The sequence below is a fragment of the Zingiber officinale genome, chromosome 7B (genome assembly GCF_018446385.1).
Source record: "Zingiber officinale cultivar Zhangliang chromosome 7B, Zo_v1.1, whole genome shotgun sequence".
Taxonomy (NCBI): Eukaryota; Viridiplantae; Streptophyta; class Magnoliopsida; order Zingiberales; family Zingiberaceae; genus Zingiber; species Zingiber officinale.
In genome coordinates, this window is record NC_055999.1 from 26,547,531 (window position 1) to 26,554,067 (window position 6,537).

At 38.3% G+C, this 6,537-nt stretch overlaps 1 non-coding gene across 1 annotated transcript; it reads right to left on the bottom strand.

Annotated features, from left to right (window-relative positions):
• Window positions 1–1,327: 1,327 nt before the first annotated feature.
• On the bottom strand, window positions 1,328–1,433 carry LOC122007560. Its single transcript, XR_006119033.1, has one exon. It is a non-coding gene; the product is annotated as a small nucleolar RNA R71 (small nucleolar RNA).
• Between the last annotated feature and the right edge of the window lie 5,104 nt (window positions 1,434–6,537).

The following is a 6,537-nucleotide window of genomic DNA, read 5'->3' on the forward strand; positions in this document are numbered from 1 at the left end:
AACTCTCACTCGATCATCCGAGGGATCCACGTGACAGGTGCAAGCCCGTGTAAGGACGTTTGAGAGATAATCTTGAAGAGGAAATAGGAATATTCAAGAGAGTAGGATGGATTCTATGATTAGCTTCTTGTATCTTTATAGATTAATAAGTTGTGGGCTTCTATGTTGATATCCGAGGAAGGCATAGTAATAGGTGCGCTTCTGTGTAAGGACAACGTAGGTTCATGTCTAATTAATCCTATTTAGATACATTTCTCAGTCCTTAGCCGGTTGTCTATTGCAAGAGGGAACCGGCAACTTTCTACATGTTTGGCAATTGAGGAATAAGAATTGGTGAACCATTTACATTCAAGAAATCTTACAAAGAAACCGAAACTCCTAGAATCTCCTTTTATCATAACCCAAAACACTAAACTCTTGTTTGTTGATCTCTAATATTAGATTTGTTTACCTTTACTTTGCTTTTGAAACGATTGGATAGTTGTTTAGCTAATTCGCATTGAGATATTTCTAGTGCTTATTCCAATCCCTGTGGATACGATAATCTTTTATATTACTTGCGACATTTCCGTACACTTGCGGAGCGTAACAAGTTTTTGGCGCCGTTGCCGGGGACTGCGCTATAACATTAGGAATTATCAATTGAGTTAGACTAAACATAACATTTGTTTTCCTTTCATATTGCATAGTTGTAACTAATCATTAGATTTCTGTTTTTTTTACTTTCTTGTATAACTTTCACTTCTTGTTAATTCTTTTTGTACAAACTCAATTCTGCATTTTTGATTCTTCTATTTTTCTTTTTGTGTCGAATTGCTATCTGCTATCTTGTTCTTGTGTATGCGAAGATCTAACTTTGCAGGGGAATTCTTTCCTTTTGACCCTGAGATTGATAGAACTTTCCATAAAAGAAGAATTCTGCAAAGGCAAATTGAAGAACAGGAACATTTGAATATGGCAAATAGACCACTTAAGGATTATGCAGCACCCTATGCGAGAGGTTTTCGATCTAGTATTTCAAGACCTTCAGTGGAAGCTAATAACTTTGAGATCAAACCCGCAATCATATCTATGGTGCAGCAGAACCAATTTGGTGGAGGACCTCATGAGGACCCTAATCAACACTTAGAGGTCTTTTATGAAATATGTGGTACCATGAAAATGAATGGAGTTCCTTCAGATGCAGTTAGATTATTATTATTTGGGTTTTCTCTAAGAGATAGGGCAAAGCAATGGCTGAATTCTTTGGCCCCTAATAGCATCACCACTTGGGAGCAGTGTGAGCAACAGTTTCTTGATAAGTTCTATCCACCAAGCAAAACAGCTCATATGAGGAATTTAATTGCAAGCTTCAAGCAAACTGACTCAGAATCTCTTTTTGAAGCATGGGATAGATATAATAGTATGCTCAGACAATGCCCACATCATGGGTTGGAAAGATGGTTAGTGTTGCACACTTTTTACAATGGTATCAATTATCATACCAAAGTGTCCCTTGATTCAGCTGCTGGAGGGGCACTTATGAACAAAAGCTTAGATGAAGCCGAAGAAATCATTGAAAGTGTAGCACAAAATCATCATCAATGGGCAAATGAAAGAAGTGGTGGCTATTCCTCTGTAAACCCAACAATTAAAGCATCAGGGAAGTTTGATGTAGATGCAGTCACTCTTTTGTCTACAAAATTGGACGCTCTTGCAAAGAAATTTGAGAATATGGGGACTAGTGCTAATATGGTCAATGCTATTAGTACATCTTGTGAAGTATGTGGGAGTTCAGAGCATTCAAATGACGCATGTCCATTGGGAGCTATCACTGCACAAATCAATCGACTTGAACAATGTGATGCAATCATGAGTTACAATCAAAGGCAGAACAACCCATACTCAAATACTTATAACCCTGGATGGAAGAGTCATCCAAATTTTTCTTACAGAAATAATCAAGATCAAGGACCATCTATGGGGGCAAGACTAAATTTTCAAGCTGGGCAACAAAATTTTCAACATCTATCTTCTCAAGGCTTACCAAAGTCAAATGTTGAAAAGATGCTTGAAGAAATTATCTCAACTCAGAATGAAATGAAGCAAGATATAGCAAAGCTCATTCAGAGAATGGATAATTCTGAAAAGCATCAAAAGATTCAGGATAGTCAAATTGCCCAACTAGCTTCCTCATCATCCAGAGCACCAGGACAACTTCCAGGAAAACCTGATGTGAATCCTATGGAGCATTGCAATAGGATTGAGCTTAGGAGCGGACGGACCTTGGGAGACTCCCAAGTGACTGCTTCAAAAGGGATACAAAAAGAAGAAAAGCTCCCTCCTCCTATACCGAATCAGATTCAAGCTAATGAGGAGAGTACCATTGAGGTTGAAGAGACTCTTCCACTGAACCATCAGAGCAAAGCTGTCCCTTTTCCTCAGAGACTTACAATGCTCAAGAAGGATGAAGAATTTGGCAAGTTTCTAGAAAAGGTTAAGGAAATTTGTGTAGAGGTACCTCTTATTGATGTTATTCTACAAATGCCTAGATTTGCCAAATTTCTGAAGGATCTCATGTCAAATAAGAGAAGAAGAGGAGAGGTCGAGACCATTGCGCTTAGTGAGAAATGTAGTGCTATTTTTGAGAAGAACACTTCTCCAAAACTGAAGGACCCAGGGAGCTTTTATATTCCTTGCAACATAGGAAAAGAATTTTTTGAAAAAGCTTTTTGTGATTTGGGGGCAAGTGTTAGCCTCATTCCCTATTCAATTTGTAATAAATTAGGTCTCAAAAACATTAAACTTACTACTATGGCACTTCAACTTGCCGATCATTCCTGCAGGTACCCTTTGGGTATTATAGAAGATGTGCCAGTAGAGGTGGATGGGAATGTTATTCCCACAGATTTTGTCGTGTTGGACATGGAAGAGGACCCTAGGATTCCTATCATATTAGGAAGACCTTTCCTTGCTACAGCTGGAGCTATAATTGATGTCAAAAATCATAAGCTTTCTTTGGTAATTGGTAAGGAAAAGTTGGAATATGATTTATCTAATATCTCTAACCATGTCTCGTCTCTTTTAAATGCTTGTAGCAGGACAAGCATTTATAAACTTGAGGAATGGAATTTCCATCCTCATGGAAGGCCACCAAATGAAGGAGACAATGTGGTGGAAGATGTTGGGAGAAGATCTCCCAACAGAAACGAAAAGTATATCTGTCCTCCAAGGGCGAGGAAAAGGAGCGAATGATTAAGTTTGGTCGAGCTAAAGACCTTAAACAAGCGCTTCTTGGGAGGCAACCCAAGGGTTCTTTTAGTTAGTTTTGATTTGTATTGTAATTCCTTTTAGTTTGATGCATTCTTTTGATTTTGTTTTCAGGTTAGGTGCAAAACAGAGTCAGGCCGTGTGCTATACACGGCCAGGCAAAGGTTGCAGAGAAGGGAAGTGTTTGGGCCGTGTCATCCAGACACGGCCGTGTGGGATCTCCCGAGGAGAAAAAGGTATAGGCCGTGTCATAGACACGGCCGTGCAAAGAATCCCGAGAGGAAAGATGGGGGGGCCGTGTAGATCTACACGGCCCGTGTAGGAGAATTATTAAAGTCTACCTCCTACCTCACACGGCCAGATCTTGGCCGTGTTCCGCACACCCCCAACTCTCCAAAACATATCTTTCTCTCCCAAATTCTTAAAAACTCCTCTCTAATCTCTCAAGATCTTTTAGATCCGATTCTCCTCCTCTCTAAGACTTGGACTTTTGTTCTCTTAACCTAAGATCTTTTGTTCTTTGAAGTTTTATTCTTTGAGTTCCACAACTCTAGATAATTCTTCCCCTATCTAAACTCATCAAGATGTCCAATATTTTGAAGAGATTTCGCAAAGGAGGTGGTGGATCTAGTGGGGACAAAGAGAAGGAGCCATCAAGAGACAAAGGAAACAACCAGTGAAGGGCAAAGGCAAAAGGACTTCACGCAACGAAGGTAATGACAATGAATTCAATATTGTGTTCAGAAATGATGATCAAGTAACTAGATTTGCAATTCTTGTCAATAGAAAGATAGTGTGTACTAGATATATGGACCCAACTGTTCTTGATATGCTTGGAATTAGGGAAGATGTAGATTTGATGATTGGGTTTTTGGATTGGAGTGATATTATGTACACACATTTGCCTACATATCCTCGTCTTGTTTTGGAATTTTTAAGTTCATTGGATGTCCATTTTACTAATGAAGATGATTATTTTAGAAAAATCTCTTTTAGATTAATGAATCAAGAATTTCTATGGGCATTTAGTGACTTTAATTCTTGTTTTGGAATAACCACCGGTAGCCCTCGTAGGTTTGATCCAAGGTTTAATTGGAATCATTTTTGGAATGCAATAACTGGGTTAGATCAACCTTATGAGCCTTCAAGAGCTAAGGCCTCCCATATGCAAAACCCCATCTTTAGGTATCTACATAGAGTCATGAGTAAAACTATTTTTGGTAGGGGAGAGAGTGATGGGGTGGTTAAGAAGATAGAGCTTTATGCTTTATGGGCTATGCTTTATAAGGTTGAATTTGACTCTGGTTTTCATTTTGTTCAAACCTTATTGAGATAAGCTAGGGCATCATCGGGATCAATTATTTTTGGTGGTTTGATTACCCGAATAGCTTATAATTTAAATCTTGATGTTGATGGGTTGGAAATAATTCATGGTAATGACATGATTGACATTGATACATGCCTTGCTATGAAAATGATCGTTCGGGATGAGAATGGTTTCGCGTTTCCTAGGAGGAGTGGTTCTCCTTTACCACTTCCTTTTCCTGAACGAACTACTATTCGTAACCGGGCTAATTGGGTAATTTCTGAGTTAGATTTTGAGGATAACCCTTCTATACCTGGAGACACTGAGCCACATAATGAACCCTCGTCATCTGGACATATGCAGCCTTCTAGTTTTATGGAGCCTGCTAGGCATTCTTTTGCATATGGCACGGGATCTTCTAGGTTTGATTTTTTAGATTTTCGTACGTCTCTAGAATCACTTCATGAGAAGCAAGATTCCCAACGAAAAATGTTGGAGGGGCGCTTCTCTTTATCTGATGATCAGTTTAGGGAGGTACAAAATCATTTTCAGTTTACGAGAAATTTTCAAGGTCAAGTGGCTGAGTTTGTGCAGGATTATGATACTGATCAGGCTAGGATGAGAGATTTTATGCAGAATATGACGCTTACTAGCCAACAAGTTGATGCTTTATATGAGTATCATAGATCCTTGGGTGAGATTCCAGGTTTTCCTAGTTTTCCTATTGGCCAACCACGTCGTACACCTCCTTTCCCTCGTCCACCTCCACCTCCTCCACCATACTGATTTCATCGGGACGATGAAAAGTTTAAGTCTGGGGGGGTGTCATGTATTGTTTAGTTTGGTTTTCAGTTTTTAGTTTTTGATTAGTTTTTCATGTTGGTTCTTATTTTCATTGCTTGTTGCTTTATTTTGCTTGTTTTTGAAATAATCATGGCAAAAAAATTTTGAGAACATCAAATCTTCACTTATATGCTTTCTTGGATTCAAGTGAAATGTTAGCACGATTATTGTCTCGATTCATGATGTTCGCATGATGCTACTAGTAAACTTTGTGTAGTTCTTTTTTCTATCTTGGGAAGCATTAATAAGCTAAGAATCTTATGGTGATGAGTTTTAGTTTTGGTTCAACCTTAAGGATTTTATCTTCACTACACTTGTGCTTGATGCTTGAATAGTTGATGTCATTGAAATAGTCATGATTCATCTTGTTTGCTTAGTACTTGGTTTCCATGGTGATTTCTCAACTTTCATTTTGGTTACTGGATGAGGCTCAAATCATTAAAGCTCATTTGGAAAAATCAAAATATCCCAACATGTGTGCTAAAAGTACATTTGTGAATAAGTTTTGCACAATGCAAACACTTATAAAAAAAATAATAAAAAAAATAAGGGATATAAAAAACAGTTGTCATGAGTGGAATCTAGCAAGTCACCCCTTTGAGACCGAGTTAGGTTACTGGGGAAATGACTGCCTAGCTTCCCTTGAGATTGAGCACACCTTTGAGACCTTGGGTTAGTTGAGAAATATGAACCAAGTGAATGGCAAGTAAGTGTCTATCACTGGTTACTTGTCTTTTACTGGAAACATTAGGAATTCAAATTTGATAACGACTTGACTAGGACATGGATTGAAACTTGAAGGGTGTTGAGTTACTTTTACACTGCGCACAAGATTCTTATGCTTGAACCATACTTTACTTGTTTCCATGATCATGCTCGTTAATGAAACTTTTTGATAGAGTTAGGAAAGTGCACTAGGTTTTATGAATGTGTTGTAGGACATATGAATTTAGACTGCAGCATTTTGCTTGAGGACAAGCAAAGGTTTAAGTCTGGGGGTGTGATGTGCGTAGATTATATACTCTTTTATGCATGTTTTTACGCACATTTACATACTTTGAGCATGCTTGATCTATGCATTTTTATACTTCCAGCTTTCCTTTTAGCATATTTACTCTTTTGGTTCGGAGATCTGCTTT